A 21,559-nucleotide genomic window follows, 5' to 3' on the forward strand; every position below is an offset into this window, starting at 1 on the left:
CTGCTACAAATATTGAAGGTGGAAGTGGCGGCCAGACACTGTGGATGCAGGAGGGCCCGGCTCTGGCTTCATTTCCCTGATGTGAGAGTTTGGGGTCTCTTGTACCACCCTCTGTGTCTAAGTCAGTCTGTCCCAAATGATTCGACTTGGGCAGGACAGTTTTTCCAAGTGCCACAGTACTGCATATGTAGGATTCCTGGGACTAGCTGGTGTTTTCCAATTGTGTTTTTAATTCAGCCTCTGCAACTCTGGGTCCTAACCGCAAACCCACCACTGCCCGCCCGTGCTGTGTCAACCCTCTTCGGTGGCCAGATGTTTCTTATTAATGTGCCGTGAATGTTGACTTCCAGGCAGCCCCAGCCTGGATTGGAATGATTATGTTTGGGGGACAAGGAATCTGGGTGCCCTCCCAGTACATCTGGCTGCTGAGGCTCTGGCTGGGAAAAGTTAGGGTGCAGGCTGACAGGCTCTGTTTGGTAATACAAAGAGAAGAGAAAGGTTCTTCTTGGCAATTTCATGAAAAGGCAGAACTGGTGACAGGACAAAATTCTTCAGCGTTGTAACTCATTCTCTCTTGGCTTAATGCATCTCCCTCCCTCACCCCCTTACCCCCCAGCCCCTACTGCCCTGCTACCTCATGTCCCTTTGAAGAAGGCTGTTTCTGGGCACTAGGGAGAAAGCCTGCTTTGATTTGTTTTGTTTCGTTTTCTCCCACTCTGTCCCTGCTTCTCTTCTTTTTCCCAATTGGTCCTGTGTGCTGGGCACCCAGTTCTAAAAAAGCTCCCTGCCAGCTCCTTCAGAGATTAAATGCTTTTGTTCTTGCCTCTGATGGGCTGGCAGCCTCTCTGCCTTTGTCTCAGGGCACTGAGCGCTGCCCTTATGGCTCCCGAGCCTTTAATAACTTCTGTGTCGGAGGCAAGGCCGGGTGACCTTATAAATATGTAATGGGCAGGCGTAGGCATCCATCAGTCCTGCTGATGTTGTAGTCCCAGTAGGTGGCTCTGGACTGGCCCCTGGGGTGGCCCAAATGTGAAAGGGGCGGTATGCGGGAATCTGTGTAAGCCTGATTTTGTCAGGCAAATCCAGTGTGACAGCACGACTGGTCACTTCCTGTTTGATGCAGCCTTTGCTCCACTGGGGGTGGGAAGGCAGGGTGATGAACAGGAGAGTGACTTCTGGCTCCTCGCCTACTCTGGAGCCTTTAGTGACTCAACTTGTGATCAGAGACCTGTAGGGCAGTGGTACAATGTAGGAATGTGGCCAGAATCCCCTGCTTCCAATCTGCCCTCCAGCCAGTCACTCTCCCTGGGTCTCAGTTTTCCTGTCCCCTTAAATGGGCATCATAATGGTACTTTCCTCACAGCTTTATTGTAGGGATTAAGCCAGATATTGAAAACACATTGTTTGCCCCATACCAGGTACTCGATAAATATTGGCTACTTCTGTCAGTTATTTTGAGCTTCCTCTCAGCTAGTGCCTGGGAGGAAGCATAAAAGAGCTCACTAGAGGCTGTGGGATCCTCTGGTCACTTCAGATTGTCAGGGCCTCTGCGTCTTGCAGAACCTTCAGCGATGTCAACCCAACTGGTTCGGTGAGGGGAAAACAAGTGTTTTATTTTCAGTCCATTATGGAGCCTTTCTTTTGGAAAGAGAGCCTTTCATGAGGCTGGGATGGGTTTTCATGCCCAAGCAGTTTCCCCACCAGCAGCCGAAAGCCTCCATGAATGGGGTTTTTATGGCATTTCCACTCATGACTGGAAAGGAAACAGCTTCTTGCTTTTTGCCCCTTCCTTTTCCCTCATGGGCATGCTCTTGGGTGACCTTTTGGAGAAGAGGGTAACCATTTCTGGGTTATGGCACAAGGTTCTTTTTTGGCAGTTAGAAATCCCTGGCATGCTCCTTTTCCCGTGCTCTGACTTGGGGGACCTCTGAGCTCCTGGGAGAGACAGTCACGTCTGGATAGGAGGAAAGGCCTGACACAAGGTGGAAAGACTGCCTTTGGTCTGTTTCATGGAGAGTGAATTTGCCTTGTTCCAACGCACAACGACACCCTAAACTGCCATTCTTGGACCTCATCTATTCTCTTGGATTCCACATGGTCCCCCTTCCCGGCCTTGTCCACACAGCAGGCATCTCCATCAAGCAGAGCAGACTTGTGTTCCTGCCTTCAACACTGAAGTTCTAGGGAGGAAGCGAGTTGTAAACAAACTTTGCTTCCCTTTCTGGCGTGCTGGGGCTTTGAAGTCGGAGGGAGCTGGGCTGTGGCCTTGCTCTGGTTTTGCCAAGCTGTGTGACCTTGGGCAGAAGACTCAGGCTCCCTGAGTTTCACTTTCCTCAGCTCTCACGCTGGGATCTCGCCTCTGAACAAATATTTGAGGGCCTGCTTTGTGCCAGGCTCTCGACAGGGGCTGGGGATACAGCGAACAGGACAGACAGGGTTCCTGCCCTTGTTCAACAAATAATTACATTTTAGATAAGGTGGTCTGGAGAGGACTCTCTGAGGAGGTGACATTTGCACAGACATTGAGATGAAGCAAAGGAGGAGGGTTCTGTTGATTCAACCTGGGGCAAGAATCACCGGTGTCTGCATCTCATGGGAGCTTGTTAGAAATTCTGAGTCTCGGGCCCTGCCCTGGACTTAATGAATCTGGCTTCAGGCCTTAAGAGGGTCCCCAGCTGATTGATGTGCGTGGTAAAGATTGAGGAAAGCTGAATTACAGCACCTGGCACTGCTCACCCCAGCTCGCTCTCTGCCCTCTGGGGCTCCTGCGTGTGATAAAGTTGCCTCAGGTTCTGTGGAAGTCTGCTATATTTTATGGAGATTTTCCTGAGGGATCATGCTCCTTCATCAGTTATAGCGTCACCCACACCATTTGGTGGCAAATGAGGGGATTTTTAAGAATTCTAAAAAAAAAAAATTAACAAAACCATAAGAATTTCTAGGCCTTGGAGAAGAGAGTGATTGTAACTGTCAGCCAAAGCGCCCTCTTCCACCCGACAACGTAGGGCAGTTGGGGAGCAAACGTGGGCACTGCTCCCTGCAGGTGACCTGCCCCCCCCAAATAAAAAGCAGCCCCTCACGGCAGCCCAGGGCAAATCCCACAGGGACAGGGCTGCTGAAGGAGTTCTCATTAAGGGGAAGATTAAGGCATCTTTGTGGACTGTGGCCAGGAGAAAATCATTAATAACTAGGCACTTAGTGTACTCCGCCATGAGACAGCTCTCCGAGCGGGGCTTAATTGGACTTGGTTGTTTGTACCTAGTTTGAGCAGGGAGGGGGAAATAGCCATTTTGAAAGTGAAGATTTGCCCTTTGAGTGCCTCTTCACTGAGAAATAGAGTAATAGTGATACCAAAGCAACATCAGCAGTGACCAGGCTGTATGCTTACTCTGTCCAAAAGTGTGTCTCCCTCTTTGAACATACATTTCTGTCACATCTCACCAAAGCCTGTGAGGTGGATGTGATACTTTTCCTGACGAGGAGACTGAGGCTCAGAGTGGTTCCGTCATTGGCCCCAGGTCTCCTGGCTACCAAGAATGAAGCTCGGATTTGTCTCTTAACACCCAGCCTGCTTTCGCTGTGACTGTCTTCCTTGGTGACTTGACTATTCTAAGGAAGAGGTCACAGACTGGAAGCCCTCGGCTCACACCCAGCCTGCGTGTGGGTTCTGTTTGGTCTGCACAGGGCATTAAATGAGGGACTTTTTCTAACATTAACAGCCAGGTTTCCAGCTTCTCTTGAAGAATCCCAAGCTGTGGTAACATGGGGCCGACTTTCCTGTGTTGCGGTAACTGTCAACACATGAACGGTCTCCATTTGATGGGTGTAGTCTTGGCTCATTGTGGTCACCAACATTCCAGTTGCTTTCGGGGACCTATTTTCTCATCCTTCCAATCTTGTAACAGTCCTTGGAGCTGGGTGCAATTATTTATACCCCTTCTAATACATAAGGAAAGTGAGTCTCAGGTTTCACAGTGCGCCTAAGGTTCTACAGGCCCCAGTCAGTGCTATTCCAACCATCTCTGACTTCAAAATTCTGTGTTCTGGACTAGGACTTCTCAGACTTGGCTGGCATGTGAATCACCAGGGGATCCTGTCCAAATGCAGATTCTGATTCAGCAGGCTCCAGGGCAGGGAACTAAGATGCATTTTTTAACAAGCTCCTGGGTGATGCTGATGCTGCTGGTCCAGGGACCATACTCTGAATAGGAGTTGGCAAACTAGGTCCTGCTGGTCACATCAGACCCTTTGGCTATTTTGTATGACTCAGAAGCTATACATGGTTTTAACATCTTTTAATAGTTAGGAAAAAATCAAAAGAATGCTATTTCATGACATATGCAGATTCTTTGAAAATCAGGTTTCAATGCCCATAAACTTATCTGAACAAAGTCACTCCCCTGTGTTAATGTATTGTCTGTGGCTGTCTTTGAGCTACAATGATAGAATTGAATACTTGCGAGAGTGTACAGTTCATAAAGCCAGAAACATTTGCTATCTGTCCATTTACAGAAAATGTTCTCCTGTACCACTCGTAGAGGAATATGCAAGTAGCTTCTCTTAATTTTAGAAGAAAGATTTCTGAGAACCTTTCGAATTCAGGGCTGGAGGAAACATCCCCTCCAACCTGGATGAGAATGGTGCTAAAAAATCAAAGGCAACCAAAAAACCAGGGAAGAGACTAAAGCCATTTCTAAAGGGCATATGGAGATGAGGCTTGCAAGACCAGATCAATGAACCGCCAGTGGATTCTAAGCTCCTTGTAATCCCTTTAACGTTTCAGCTTTGCTGATAAATGTAGATTTGACTCTCGCAATAAAAGGCGGGCTTTCAGAACAAGCCTCCTGGAGTTGCACTTTGATGAGCAGCTGACATGGAAAGCCCAGAGCAGTAGTAGCCTTGTGAAGTCGTTTTAATTATGCAGAGCAGTTAGTCTGGGGACAAGGGCTGCCTTTCCAGGCAGGATGCTTGGACTCTGAGTGACCGCGCCCCCGAAGCAGCGCTCACTGGGTCAGCCAAGACTGTGCCTTGAACAGCGTCTTTCCTTAGTTGCCCTGGTAATTGTGTTGATTGATGATTGGGGCGGTAATTTGGGGAGACACCAGCCTGCTTTCCTTTAGTGGGTTGTGATTTGGCTAAGAAATGGGTTTCCACTGGATTGTTTTTTTTTTTTTTTTTTGACTTGGGGAGGAAAAACACTCAGTAAATTGCTGTGCTAAGAAAAGTGGGGGAAAAGGAGGTGGGGTGCATGTGCATATGTGTGTGTACATGCACATGTGCATAAGACATGCTTGCAGTCCTCTAGGTGGGGAAAGATACTTACCAGCTAAGAAAAGCTGGTTGTCTTACTTATGTCTTGGGCATTTGATAATATGCCTGATAGAACCTCAAATACCTAAATAGGTTTTTCTCTTGAGGAAATATATAAGTTCATCCCAGTGTGGCTGTTTTAGCTCTCATTTTGAAATAAGACATGGCTATTATAAACAGATTTAAAACATCACACATTCATACACATAAACATACACACATAACGAATATGTAGCAGAGAGAAGAAAACCTTTAATCCTACCTTTGAAGGCAGGAATCAGAAAATCACAGTCAGTAGGACACAATCATTTTGCTATCTGTCTTATTATAGCCTTGTAGCTAAGAATAGTCCTCACATTTTTAAATGGTTGCCAGAAAAAAAAAAATCAGAATTACATTTTGTGGCACATAAAATTTACTTGAAATTTCAGTTTTAAGTCCATAAATAAAGTTTGAATGGGACACAGCCATGCCTGTTCATTTAGTTTCATCTATAGTTCCTTTTGGGTTTCTCTGGTGACTCAGTGGTAAAGAATCTGCCTGCTAAGCAGGAGACACAGGTTCAATTCCTGGGTCGGGAAGAGCCCCTAGAGGAAGAAATGGCTACCCACTCCAGTATTCTTACCTGGGAAATCCCATGGACAGAGAATCCCGGTGGGCTACAGTCCATGGGGTTGGAAAGAGTCGTATACAACTCAGTGACTGAACAACAGCATGGCTGCTTTGATAATAGCTGAATTGAATAGTTGAGACAGCCCTCATGGTGCACAGAAGTGAAAGTATTAGGTTAACCAGAAAGTTCTTTCAGGATTTTCCATAAAATGTTATGGAAAAACCCTAATGAACTTTTTGGCCAATCCAGTATTTCCTAGCTGGCTCTGTACAGAAACCATTTACTCACCCTGCAGCTAGAGATATATGTTGTTTATGGTTTGGTGTTTTATTTCCTCAGCTTCATTCAAATTATCATTTATTTATTTATTAAGATTATTTAATAAATTTAATTTATTATTTATTAAGATTTTGTAGAAAATATGCATTCTACATATGGTCTTTTATAGCTTTTTTCATACTTGGAAATACTTCATGGACATCTTTATATGTCAATATATAAATGGCATAAAGATCTAATATATTCATTAGCTTTTAGAATCCAGTATATGGGTTATCACTGAATTAAATGTCTTTGATTCACGGCTGCTTCAGCTGTTTTCCCTTGTTCTCCATCATATGCCACATGACAATAGTTCTTCTTGTGCTATGACATGCTGACATGGAGCTCTTGTCAAATTGTCTTCTGAAGAGATGTTGCCAACTTTAACCCCCGTTTTTTAAAAAATTGGACTATATTTGTGTGTTTTCTTTGAGGTGAAACTTTGAAACATCTCAGCTTATGGAGCAACCTGGCAAGTAATCCTTGTTTAATCACCCTGAGTGACAGTTTATACCTGATGAATAGTGAGAGAACACGTAACATCGATGTCACTATCTTGTTTTCAAAATACATTCTTGTCTTAACCCTCAAAGTGATACTTACATTCTATTGAAAGATTGCCATTCATCCTTATGCTTCTCTTGTTGAAGGTTGGTGGATAAGGGAAATCTAATGAGTTGTTTTGTAGTCTCTTGATTCAGAAAGCTGGAAGATTATCCTTTAACTCTGTAATTAATGAATATCTCAGAGGGAATTCCCCGTGAACTGAGGAACACTTCCTAAAGGGAATGATTCCTAGAGCACTGAGCATTTTGACATCAAAAGGATCAAAAGATCAGCCTGTATTGTATATGGGAGAACCATGGGGGTTGATTTCTGGGAAGAAATATATATTTCCAGGCAGTGTCATAAAAATTTCTGTGAAGCTCGTGAGAGCTTCTGAGTGCCCATTCTAGCTGAGTGGTTAAAGGGACAGGCTTTGAAGATACTTTGGAGGAACTGTAGTCTTGGTTCTGCCTCTTATAAGCTGAGTATCCTTAGGAAAGTGACTTAACCTTTCTGAGCCTGTCTTGGTTTTCTCATCTTGGTATTCTCAGTATGGGAATACTATTGCTTATTACTGTAAGTTATCTTCTGAGGTTATTGTGAATGTTAAATGGGATAATATGTGTGTTGTGCCTCACTGGGCATGATGTGTAGGCTTCATATACGTTTGTGGTTGGAAGAGGGCTTAATGGAAACACAATTGGATAAGGAGCAAGAAGACCTGGGTTCATGACTCTGACATTGTAGATTATATGACAGAACAAGGCACTTCCCCGCCATGAGCCGCAGTCATTCATTTGCTAAAAATGGAGGCGATGATTCTTGTTGTAGAGCCTTAACTCAGAAGAGAGAGAGAGAGGAGTACCCCTCTGATGTGAGGATTTAGCATCTAAAGGAATTAGACTTCCTGATGGAATAGCAGATTCATATGGCTCATTACATACTCACCTGGGGACATTTACACTTTAGGTTAAATAAAATTAGAAGAATTGGACCCTGTACCCTTACAATCTCTTTGTAGTTTTGATGTTTGTAAAAGCATATGATGTTTGTAAAAACAGGTTGCAGTCTGTAACAGGAAGACAATATTTAAACTCTGCCCCGGGGGTCAGTATTTACAAAGGGTCTTTTTTTTTTGTGCCAGGCACCCTTGAAAAATTCATGTTCAAAGCAAAAACCGCACATAATGAAGACAATCCTTACTTCATTTTCTCCTAGCCTGCTTGATAAGTATGACTTTTTCCTTGGTGCCCAGTGTGCTGTGCTAAACACTTCCATTTACACAATCAGCAATCCCTTACACAGAAGCTCCCTTTTCTAAGCTGTGAGAAATAAGGATATTTACATAATACCTGAACCCAGATCATACCCTGAAAACTCCTGAGGTGAAATCTGCACTGTACCTATGTCTTGTTGATACTACACAGCATTTAAAATTTATATTAGTTGCCAACTATTGATATTTTGGATGAAAATTTAGACTTAAGGTTTCCTCTGGAATAATGAAAAAATAATGTAAACAATGACAAATTGTGGCATCTCCTATTCCTTGCTTGGTTTTAGATAGAATACACACGTTGACATTTTTCTGCAGCACCCGACATTCTCTGTTGCTTACCTGGCCTGAATCACCCATTACATCCCTGGCTGGCCATGTAGTCGTCTGACGTTGTGACCACTGATTTGAAGAAGTAAGTGGGGAATATGTACTCAATATGTACTCCTGGAAGGATGCTATGAATGGAAGATTGGAATAAAGGTGCCACTTGGTGGCACCATCTGTGCTGAGCATGACATCTAAGCGACCTAACCCTCCCTGTCCCAGAGATGTTCTTGGGCTGGAGCTGCCGTGATTGAGGACCTGCTGTGTGCTTGGCTTCTTTCATGCATCACCTTTTGTCATCCTCAGAACAGTTTTCTAACACATGTCCTTTATCTTCTTTTTAAGTCTGGAAATAAACAAACAAAAAACCAAAAACTGAAGCCCTGGGGAAGCTAGGTAAAATGTCCTAGGTCATGTAAATAATAAGTAGTGGAGTCAGGTTTGCAACCAGGTCTTGAGGGCTTGAGATCACAAACTCTTTAACAAAGAGAGAGCATTAAGCTCTGTCATTTTGACTCCCGTGGTCTAAATATAAAGCAGTATCTTAGCAAAAACAGAATCTTATATTCTTACTGGCCTGGGAATGACATCTGACTGTTGTCAGATATCAGAAGAACCCCAGGCTAGTTGGCTTATTTGAGGCCGGGGTCTTGAAGGTGGAACTCCTATAAAATTAGAGGGTGTGGTGTTGACCTTATTGGGGTGTCTGAAAGGTGAGAAATTGCATTAAATATAATGCAATATCCAGTAAAAGGCTCCTTGCAATTTTCTAATCAGATCAGCATACATTAAAGGGGGCTCCATTCAGCTTGTTGATAGCTTTGGTGTCATATTGGAGCCTCTGGGGAGTTTGTGAAAGCTGATGGTGGGGTTCATTCTTCACACATGCCATTTGCATGTTTCCTAGAGGAAGCATCCACCAAAGGGCTCAGTCAAGGGAGGGAGTTGACAGCACTTGCCTTCAGCCAATCTGAGGTCAAAGCAAGTTGAAAATAAGCAAGATGATCATCCAGTCTTCAGATCTGTGTTTTTGAACTTCTGCTCTTCATTGCTTTACTAAGTCTGACACCATGCTGCAAGACAGACCCAAGCACATTTGACTGTCAGAAGGCATTTAATGAGAGTGTTACTTGATTTTAGGTTTGGTAAACTACCTGGTGATGCAGAAACTGCCTTCACAGTTCTTTAAAGCTGACTCATTATGTGTACATATAACATCCAGAGCAGGTCCTTCACGTTTGCATGCTGAGGAATTAGGCCTCTGGGGGACTTATTAGACGAATGCAGATGTTTTCTTTCTTTAGCGACACTATGAAATTACTCTAACAATGTAATTTCTCAAAGTCTTTTGTTTCACAGTTAGGCACCCAGGAGTGCTCTGGTCATTTGCATCCTTGATGACTTGGTCTCTGGAGCTTATCCAGCGACTTGCTGAGTTGTTTGGAAATTATAGTGACAGGCTTCAGTCATCTTTATGAAGACCTGAATTTGGAGACAATAGATAACTGCGAGATTCTCCATCATCCTGTGTCTGGAATATTTGAAGGCATAGGGAAGGGCACCATCATATGTTTTCCTTGGTTCTGGGACACAAAACTATTAATAGTTGTGTCCAATTGCTAGGTATTTTGGATAACTATTTTAAAATTACAAAATCCTGGTGATAACATTTTATGCCAAGTTTGTCTATTTTTCACTTTTTCTCATGTTGGAGTAGAGCCGAGTAACAGTGTTGTGATAGTTTCAGGCGCACAGCAGAGGGGCTCAGTCATCCATGTACATGTATCTGTTCTCCTCCAAATTCCCCTCCCATCCAGCTTGCCACATAACACTGAGCAGAGTTTCAGGCAGGTATGTTTACTATTTTAAATTCATTTTGATCCAGTTGTTGCATGAGTGTGCAGTGCAGACAGCTTGGAAAATTGAACAAAATCAAATGATTTATTTTTTAAAATAGCATTATCTTTATCACACGAGGTTGAGTACAGATCTCTTAGCTTTAGGGTGATTTCTTTCTAGTCTAGTTTCTCTATGGTAGAGTTTTATTCGTTGTATTCATTTTCTAAAGCTGCCAAAACAGTTGCCTACAGACTGGGTGGCTTCAAACAACACAATCTGTGGTCCCACAGTTGGGAAGGCTGGAAGTCCAAAGTCAAGGTGTTGGCATGGTTCGTCCCTGCGTAGGCTCTGAGGGGGAATCCATCCATACTGTCTTAACTTCTGAGGACCTTCTTGGCAGTGCTTGGCCTTCGAGGCTTTCAGAGGAATCACTCCCTCCTCTGCCTCTGCCTTCACATGGTGTTCTTCCTCTGTGTTTCTGGCCCTTTCCCTCTTTAAGGACTTGTCATTGGATTTGAGCAGGATGATCTCATCAACTTAATTACATCTACAAAGACCTTTTTCAAAATAAGATCACATTTGGAGATTTTGGGTAGATCTTTGAAGGGACCACTATTCAACCCATTGTAATAATTCTGGAAATAAAGCATATATATATTTACAGTATGTGTATATTAAATATACATTTAGTATATATAGTTAAATATATAGCTATATATTAGCTATATAGTTAATATATTTGAAAACATATGTAATTTCATATTCTTAAGCAGCATGTCCAATTTGGACTTTCTAAATGTGTTCTTTGTGAAACGACAGTGTTGCGGGAGGGCTGGTCCTTGACTGCGGGGCACCTTTGTGGGGAATATGCCTTACTTGCCTTTCCTGGGCCAGTTAAATGTCTGCAGCAGGAGGGGACTGTACAAGCTGCTCTTCGTGGATGGATCTCTGAGACGGAGTTTGCTGCCCATATTGATGAATTCAGCTGTCTGAATCAGCTGAACCCCGGGTCATACTATGAAGTCCATCCATCTTCTTTGGGCTTTTGTGGGGCCTTGCCAGGGAGATATATAGGAAATGAACTGGTAGTCTGTGGGCAGTTACTTGTTGGAAGCGCTTTTCACCCTGGGACCTTTTAATTAATGTCTAGGCTATATAATTGATTCACTTTCAAAGGGGTAAAAAAAAGTGAGCTTCCTTGGAAAAGGAAATTCTTCATCCTCCTAGAAATCAGCCCCACAAAACCCTGCTGGAGATGACTCCCTCTACCCCTCCCCCAGTCAGTAACCCCCACCCACCCCCAACCCCATCATTTCTCTGTAAATACCATCAAGAAAATTATAACACTAATTGTACTCCCTCATTCTCTGATTTCTGTCAAATCCAGCATGAATGGATCTAGGCTTTCCAGAATAAATTATGTGAAATAAATTGAAAGCAGATTATGATTTTTTATCATCATGTTTAGCTATCATGAATGGAACGTTAACAATGGACTAGGGCATATTATATTCTAAGCACGTTTCTAGTATTCTTATTTAATTCTTGAAACCCGTTCTGAGAGAAACAGCACTATCCACATTGTTTTCACAAGGAAACTGAGAGGCTATAAGTGTGAGTTACTTTTTCTGAGGTTACACAGCTAGTGAGTACTCAAACCAAGGTTACATCTTACAACCCTGACTGTAGTTTGGACTCTTAAACCCCACAGTATGTGTCTGGCTCTGGGGGATTCTTATAGACTCTAAACCGTGGTTTTCACACTTCAGTATCCATCAGAATCACCTGGAGGGCTGCTCCCCTTTCTCCTCAGAGTTTCTCATTCATTAGATATAAGTGAGTGATTAGAATATCTAATCACCTCATAATTACTTTAAGTTTATTAGAACATCTAATAAACTAGGTGTTGCTGCTACTGGTCAAAATAGTTTGAGAACCACAGGTCCACACTGTAGCCCTTCTCCAGGACTTATAGTCACATCCACTTATCAGACCAGATAAACATGATTTAAATGACTAGTCCAGTTTACTAGTCCATACGTTTTCTTATCACAGAGAAACAGTGTAGGTTACTATTACCTGGTTGGTATTGTTGTTGAGTGCTTGGAATTTAGTTTGCAAAGAAGGCCTCACCCCCACAAAAGCTTTAGTATAATCTTAGCTTCTTCCTCTTTCCTATCATGTAGAGGCCATGAAACTTAATAAAGTTAATAAAGTGGTTTTTGAGCTCTTTTGTCAGCTGGAAAGTAGAACCAGCCAAGGTCTGGTATCCATGAAGATGACTAAAGATAAATGAGATGTTCTAGCCCAACCAGACAGTAAAATACACTGTAAAGCTACAGAAAGGAAAACACTACATTACTGGAGCAGAAATAGATTTTTACGACAAACTCAGATATCTCCCCAAATCAACCCAGGTGTTGTGGGATGATGATGGTCTGTGATAAAGGTGATACATATTTAAAAGCAGTGGGGAAGAGATTCAATAAATGGTGCTAGGACAAGCAGCTTTTCGTTTGGAATGAAAAGATTAATCCAAAACTTTTCAATATAAAGAACATTTAAATTTGATTATGGACAAATGCTTTTACAAATTGGGAAAGTGAAAAGCATATCTAAATTCAAATATTCCTTCTTCCTTTTTCTCTTACTGCCTGCCTTCTTGCAATGCTGACCACTTACTGGTCCCCAAACACAGGCATAGTTTCACCTCAGGGCATCAGCCCTTGCTGGGACATCCCCCAGGACCAGCCCCCTACAAACCCATCAATTTTTTCCCTTGCTTCCCTCCAGATCTCTCGTCTTCTTACCTTATGTTCCGTGATCATCTTAAAATTGTGTTCAGATCCCTCCCTTTTCCCTTCCTCTTAACTCTTTGTTTCTTCAGAGCACTTATTACTACCTGACATTATATTTTTAATAGATTATCTTGCTTTTGTTCTCACCCTAGAATTAGTTACCTCAGCTACAAAAGAATTGAAACTTCATGAGGATATTTTGTTCCATGTTTCCTTTGTTCAGTTCTCTAATACCCAGAAAAATATGTAGTGCACAGCAAGAAACCTACCAGAATCTGTTTACTGAATGAATAAATGGATGGATGATAGGAATCCCAGATGTTGTAAAGGAAGATGAGTTATTTTGACATGAAATAATTTAAAAATTGTCAAAACAAAATTGAGAAAAAATTTGGAAAAAAAGATAGGATAGAGACGAGGCCTAGTTTTTTTAAGATATGAAAACAGCTCTAATAAAAATATGAAATGCTTTATTAGAAAATTAGGCAACTGATCTCATTAGGCAGGTGTTTGAGAAGGTATAATTTGTTTTCATAGTAATGTTCTAATGTTTCCTTTTATTTGTGACTCTAGTATAAGTAGCTCTTAGAAAATGTTTGTGATGTCTATATTTAATTAACTATAGCATCTCTTTTCCTAAGAAGTATTAAAACAGTATGCATACTCATGTTTTGGGCTAAGCTTTGTATGCTTCTATCAAGAAGATTAAAAGACCTTTTAAGATTCCTTATGATTTGAAGTTGTCTATGGGTATGAACAAGACCCGTAGCTGTGCTAGTGTGACCCAAGAGATGACAAGAAACAGCAAGTAAGAGCAAGTGAAAAATCACCTCTGTGTCTAGGGATGTGGGCCTTTCACCACTAATGGGTACCATTCTCTTTTCCTGTCATGATGACTTGGGAGTCTTGCCTATGGCCTTTAGAGGCCTGGGGACTGAGAGATAAACTCTGTTGTGGTCTGTGGGATTGTACCATCACAATGCAGGTAGTCCTGCCTCGAATGCCAATGCCATGCTTCCCCAGTGAGAAGCAGTGAAAAGTTTTGGAGGCAGCAGGTGCCTTTGGGAAGTGCTTAGTACATAGCCGATGTTTGGAAACTTAACTTCTCTGGACCTCAGTTTCCATCTATAGATTGAGGGAGATAGATTATAGAATAGGAAGCCCTTCTCTCTCCCCCATCGTTAATACATGGTGATAGTATTGCTAGGGTTTTCCTGCTCAGGTAATCAACTGAAGAGACTTGGACAAGAAGAAATTTAGGAGAAAGAACAGAAATTGTTGACTCAATCCGCTTGTCCGATGAGCATCCTCTTTTCAGGATGCTCTCACTCTTCTGCTTGCTTTAGTTATGGTGTTGTAGAATTGTATATCTGCCAAGTGTGGATTTGTTTGTTCCTTACACTACTCATTGCCAGTTATACCTGCTATTATAGTTAAGTTACCTACATAAACCCATGACATATGAATGTGAGAAGAAAGAAGAGTTGTTATTTCTTTGAAAATTAAGCTGAGTGTTTGAAAATGACCTTAAACAATTTTAAAATATTGGGAAAGAGGCGGAAATTGTAAAACAACTTAGATATTTTTGACAGCATTGTTAAGTTCTGACACTACTTTAAAAAAAACACCTCAAAAAACAAGCAACAAATAACGCCACCACCAAAAAAAAAAAAAAAAGACAAACCAACCCAGATAAGAGAAAACCTGCACTGGGGATTGAAGAAGATCCATTATAGGTGTGTTTTATGGTACTGGATCTGTAAGCCCATAAGCAAAATTTCCTTGCCCACTAGAAATGAATGTATGGTTATGTAGTTCAAGAAAATAAAAGGTATGTATGTATCATTCTTTTGTGATTCCTCAATGTTATAGACACTGCTACTTGTCCTCGTGTACATTGTCTACTCTTTAGAAACATTACCTTCAAAGTACTGTCTGGCAAATATCGTATTAAGACAATATTTCCTAGCCCTCCTTGCTTCTAGGGATTGCCATTGACTAAGCTCTAGCCAAAGGCATATACATAAAAATAGTAAGTACAGCTTCTGGAAAGTGCTTTTGAAAGGAAAGCATGTACCGTTTTTGCTGACTTCTTGTCCATTAGATTGTGAATGTGATAGCTGGAGCTCAAGCAACTACATTGGACCATGAGGTAGAAGCCCTCTGTTGTAAAAGGCAGAAGATGGCATGCAGTGCCTGGGTCCCTGATGACCGCAGAGAAAACAGCATAGCCTTGGACTGTATAACTCCAGACTATGTTTCCATGAGAGATAATTTTCATCTTGTTTAGGCCATTATTATTTTGAATTTTCAGTCATCTACAGCCACATTGCAAGCCAACAGGACTATAACAATGGGATGTATGTTGTGTTCTCAATGGTTGATAATCCAAGCTGTTCTTTTAATTTTAGGAGTTCTTGCTAAGGGCCAGGTGTGCTATTCCAGAATACACTGTTCTGAGGCAGGGATGCCTTCATCTGAAATCTTGGCATTTCATTAGTTCTCAGAGTGGATGACTTGTAGTTGTAATAGGTATTAGAGAGAGTAATTTTTTCTTGTTGGTCAACTGCTCTCTGAATATGCACTGTTATCTATCGAGGAATAACCTGGGACAACTCAGGAATGTCATCATGTAGCACTGATTTCACCCTCTGAGAAAGTGCATATCCTGTTTTGGAATGTGTTTAGTACTGCTTATTTTAGGATTAAAGGGTAATAAAGTGAAGGAATACATTTAATCCTTTTGATGGTCCCTATCGTTTTACCAGCAGACCGAGCGGAGGAGTTTGGTTCACATTACACCGTGGAGAGGCGTGCGCAGCGCTGCTGTGTGGGAGTATGGGCAAGGGTGAAACCCTATCGCCTTTGTGTGCGCTCAGAACGACATGTGCCTTTTTAACCTCGTAATTAGATAATCACCGTCCAAAAACGTTTCTCTCTGGAAAGTCTACCCCGTTGGTTGTATCCCAGGACAGTTTTGCATGAAAGTCTTTAAGCAGGAATTACCTTTCTGATGGTTATTCCTGACCAGCTTTCTCAAATTATCTGAGCAAAGTGTTAAATTGGTAATAAAAAGTGTCTGGGAAAAAATTAGATGACATTTTGGGGTCAAGTTTTCAAAAGGAAGAGGAACACACTGGGAAATGGATTTATAAAAAGCTTAAAGGGAATTTATTCATCCAGGAAAGTTTACTATGCATGTGCTATGGCTTTATGCATGCATGCTTAGTTGCTCAGTTGTGTTTGACTCTGCGACCTCATGGGCTATAGCCCTCCAGGCTCCTCAGTCTGTGGGATTCTCCAGGCAGGAATACTGGAGGGGGTTGCCGTGTCCTCCAGGGGATCGTCCCAACCCAAGGACCAAACCCACATCTCCTGGATTGCAGGTGAATTCTTTACCCACTTGCCATAAAATACAGTAAAACTGATGTCATAAATGTGTATATTTTTAATTCGTTGGATGTCCTTCTTTGATACATATGCATACATACAGGTATGTACATGCAGTATACATAGATCAGTATGAATATGTGTGTGTATCTGTGTGTATATATATGTACATGTGTTTTGTTTTTTTAACACAAATAGTGACATAGATACTTACTTTTTATCACTTGACTAGATCTTGGAGGACTTTTAACATTAGTATGTTAGTATATATAAATATTGTTATAGAAAAAAAGACCAGGCAATAGCCTATTATATAGCTATGTCATAATTTTTTTTTAACCAGTTGTCCGCTGATGATCATTTAAGATGTTTAAAATTTATGGATAATGTAGTGGTGCTTTAGCAGACACTATTTGTAGCTTGTCACTGCCTTTTCATGTGACGGTATCTGCGGGGTAGATTCCTAAACACAGAATCATCAAATCAAAATGTACGTGCAATTAATTAGTTGACTATTACTAAATAGAAAAAATAATGGTTTCCAAAGATGTTTAGATCTATCAGTGTACATGAGGGTAGATTAAGTTTACATGACTGAACATTTAACTTCAAAAAACTTTTTGGAATGCCATTTAAAGCATTTATTTTGTATTGTGGTAAGAAAGTCATGGGCTACCCAGGTGGTGCTGGTGGTAAAGACTCTCCCTGCCAATGTAGGAGACATAAGTGATGCAGGTTTGATTCCCTGGGTCAGGAAGATCCCCTGGAGGAGGGCATGGCAACTCACTCCAGTATTCTTGCCCGGAGATTCCCCATGGACAGAGGAGCCTGGTACACTACAGTACATAAGGTCACAGAGAGTCGGACACAACTGAAGTACCTTAGCACGCATGTACATGATAGTCATAGCTGGGATGCCATCTTGATTTATTATGTTGATACACCACCCTCAAGTTTTTGCAAAACCATTATACTGGATTTAACTTACTTGCATTGGGGTAGGAGTTTTTAGGTAACTTAACCCTGATGGAGACTCTTTGGGAATAAGATAGATCATCATTATAGACAAGGAGCAATATACTGTCAGCATGCAGTACTGATGATGCCCACGGTACTGAATTCTGGTGTATCAGAGTGCGAATCTGTGTTCTATCACACAACTGGGTAGAAAGAGGCAGAAGGCTGATGTTAATGATTTTGGTACTGGTCCGTTCTGCCCCTAATTTTTTTTTAATCTCATCTGAGTCTTGATTTACAGATCTGTAAAAATCATGGAGTTTCGTTAATTGGGAAAGAAACACTCTCTCCCTCACTGTTCCCATCACACTCTAGAAATGTGGGTTTGAAAGTGCCTGGAAACATTTCTTTCTCTCCATCTCCTCTGTATCATGCTCTGCTGGAAACCACTATTATTTCTTGCTTCAACAGGTGCCCTGGTCTACCTAACAGATTTCCCCACTTCTCCCTTTTCACTCCTCTAATCCATTTTCCACCCATCCATCAGATACAAAGAGGTAGTTCTTATGAAATATTGAGCAGATAAAAATATTAATAAAATATAAGGCAAAAACAACAGTGTTGTGATGGACACCCATGAACCTGCCACCTAGTTTTAGGAAAAAGAACCTTATTATCTCTTGTGATTCCACCCTCTTTCCTCTCTCAGAGGTAACTGCTATCTTGAATTATGAATTTATCACATCCTTCCTTGTTTCATAGTTTTGCCATAATTTATGTCTTACTAGGCATCTTTGCAGAGATGGCAGCGGCAACCCACTCCAGTACTCTTGCCTGGAAAATCCCATGGATGGAGAAGCCTGGTGGGCTGCAATCCATGGGGTCGCTAAGAGTTGGACACAACTGAGTGACTTCACTTTCACTTTTCACTTTCATGCATTGGAGAAGGAAATGACAACCCACTCCAGTGTTTTTGCCTGGAGAATGCCAGGGACGGGGGAGCCTGGTGGGCTGCTGTCTGTGAGGTCACACAGAGTCGGACACGACTGAAGTGACTTAGCAGCAGCAGCAGTAGTAGGCATCTTTGCTTCTGTAGTGTGCTTTTGGGACACAATATTCAAGAGGTTATCTGAAGCATGTGCCCAGCATTGGCCTTGCCAGCTCATCTGGCACGTACCTGGAACTTTGCTAAATAAGGATACACTGCTTTCCAAAGTTAATACTCCATCAGCAGTTAACAGTCTGCTTGTTCTCATTCTTGGCCACACTTGGTTTTGTCTGATCTCTCCTTAGTCCTTTGTACATGTGGCTTCCTCTGCCTAGAATGTCCTTTCCCCATCTATTCCAGAACTGGCTGCTTCTTGCATCTTTCCGCTCTCAGTTTAAATGTCACCTTCTCAGAACATTTCTCTGCCTATAAGCCCCTCTTGCCCCCAGACTATAAGGGCAGGACCTGTGTCTCCTTGGTTCATCATAGTGTTTAAAAAGCACATTGATTTTCTGGAAGGTGCTCAATAAATAGTTGAAATGAGAGTAAGCAATGGTGTGATATGAATCAAGTCCTTTCTGGTTTGAAGTCTTCTGTGTGAAATGATGTAAAGATATGAGAATGTTCAAGAGAACCCACTCTGTTTGGCTCTGGCTTCAAGGCAGCTTTGTGAGGAAGATGGTTTCAGAAGACCTCCTCTGAAGGGTGTGGATGCTCAGCTACTCTGGTGGAGCAGAACATTTCCACCAGCAGACATGAAAAATGTCTGTGTGCAATAAATGAATAAATGGAGCGTAAATAAATTAACAAACAGAGCATACATAAATAGGGCATGCATAAACAGGAGTTATAGACGTGCTTGTCTCCCAAGTAAGAAAGTAGGCGGAAGTGCTCTTGAGGTGCAGAATTAACCAATATTCTAGCAGCCCTGAGCGGGACTGAAAAGTAAGTGATCCCAGATGGGAGACCTGGGGAAGTTTTAGTCCAGAGCTCAGATTCCCAGTGTGGATATTTGAATTTGCCTGTGGATGTTTGTGGGTTTTTGCCTGTGCTCATGGGAGTTGGCTTCTTTCAGTCCTTAGGGGTGGCACATTTTCTTTGAGTTCAGCTTGGTGAAAGCTGGGTGGTGCAGCTTCAGTACTGGACAGACTGGGTGGGGGTGGCAGGTCACTCTTGAAGATTAACACAAAGACATCCCTAAATAATGTTTTATTATCCATAAATAATGAAATTCATTACATGGAGTCATTTACAGCCTGCAAAGCACTTTCTCATACGTAATCTGATTGCCTTGAAATGGGAGGAAATGGACTCGTGTTCAAGATTCCTGTGAAATTCCAGTAACAGGGATGATACGCAGGGAGGTGATCATAAGCTCAGACTGGAATCTCTGTTACTCATGGACCAGCTCTGTCAATTTGGATATGTCACTTAGGCTCTCTGAACCTCAGTTTCCTCATCTGTAAAATGGGAACATCAATACTTCTCTAAGTTTCCAGTGAGGAAAGTGATATGATAAAGATAAAACACTTGGCACAGTATCTGGCACATGGGAAGTGCTTGGATTTCTTTTTCCTTTAAAGAGTTACCTTTAATTTATATATGATGGAGCAAAAGATACCCAAAGATGATTGACATGCTGGAGTATGTAGTTGAAACTGGGCCCAGAATACAGATCTAGGCACTTTCTGGCCAGTATTTTTGGGACACACTTCTCTCTCAGAACAGCTCAGATATCTTAAGCCTCTCTTAATTAAGCTCTTTCTATGAAAGAGCTACTCTTTTTTTTTTTTTTTTTAAGGTTTTGCAAGTCTGTTTTGCTTCAATACATTCTTAGTCATTTATGATTTAAAATAGGAGGATTAAGACTGAACAATTGGCAGCAGCCTGTAGATACAAATGACTCTGAGGACTGCTAAGAAGGAAGCAGGAAGTAGATGAGGGTAAGTAAAGCTGTCAGAGCGTCAGCCTCCAGTGCAAGTCCCTGGACCAAGGAGCTCCAAGGGGCGCTGTGCCCCTTGATGTGTGCTGACATGTGAGGACCTCTCTGAGTCTGTGGCCAAGAGGAAATGCCTCTTTGTAGGAAGGCAACTTAGTGTGAAAAGGATGGGCAGGCTGACTTGGGATAATTAGTGGCCCAGTGAAGCAGAAAAAGCCCCTCCAAGCCTCCTTGTAGCCCACTGGCTGACAGACCTCCCCACCATTGTTGCAACCCTGACCTTTTCCTGACATCTTTCCAGAACAGTGTTTCTTAACCTGGCCTCTGTAGATAGAGCACCCCTGAACAGGGATGGAAAAAACTGACATCTTTTGTTTCTACTAACCCCTACTTGAACTTTAGCATTTCCCTGAATTATGAGTGAAGGCAACAGACCACAGTGATTGCATTAGCAATACCTGTGCCTTTAGCACCAATAAAAATCCCAGATGTTTTCATGTCATGTTAGCAGTCATGGAAGTCATCTTGAAAGGTCATTTATGCTCATCATTGTTTAGAAATCATGGCACTTAGTAGATTTACTTCTGGCTCTTTGTATATCATATTTTAATAGATATTACCATATAAACCAAGCTATATAAATTATAGCTTATATATAAAACATATAACATTTATAATTGTATGATGTATAGCTATAACTTATATGCTGTGTATTATTAATATATAATCTATATGTGTAGCGTGTAGTTACATGTAAAGACAAATTGCTACATCAGATTTTTAAAATATTTTAATAACTGTATTTTAACATAACTGGCTTCCTTTATAATCTGATATATTTTGTTTTGCTTCACTTATGGCTCAGCTGGTAAAGAATCTGCCTGCAGTGTGGGAGACCTGGGTTCGATCCCTGGGTTGGGAAGATCCCCTAGAGAAGGGAAAGGCCACCCACTCCAGTCTTCTGACCTGGAGAATTCATATTTTGTTTTACTTATTATATTGTGAGAAGGGGTTCATAGCCTTCACCAAATGCCCATAGGGAGGGTGAGGCACAGACCAGATGAAGAAGACTGATGCTTGTTCTGAAGGGAGGATAGAGGAGGGAGGAAGAGGAGGATCTGCCCTGGGTATTTTAGTTGTTGTCTGTCTTTAGAAGTCTGTGAATATAGTAGAGTTGGTGGTTTGGAGGTGGCTTTGACTTTTCTTCACCACTCTGTTGAGTATTTATTTTTCAAATATTCCTTTTCACCAAGGA

The 21,559-nt window shown here is 41.9% G+C and overlaps 1 protein-coding gene across 1 annotated transcript in view; it reads left to right on the top strand.

Moving 5' to 3' along the window:
- The window catches only part of PRICKLE2 (prickle planar cell polarity protein 2), a 337,233-nt gene that overhangs the window by 1,118 nt on the left and 314,556 nt on the right, over positions 1-21,559 (top strand). The gene's annotated exons all lie outside the window — the stretch shown is intronic.

The sequence above is a fragment of the Muntiacus reevesi genome, chromosome 4 (assembly GCF_963930625.1).
Source record: "Muntiacus reevesi chromosome 4, mMunRee1.1, whole genome shotgun sequence".
Taxonomy (NCBI): domain Eukaryota; kingdom Metazoa; phylum Chordata; class Mammalia; order Artiodactyla; family Cervidae; genus Muntiacus; species Muntiacus reevesi.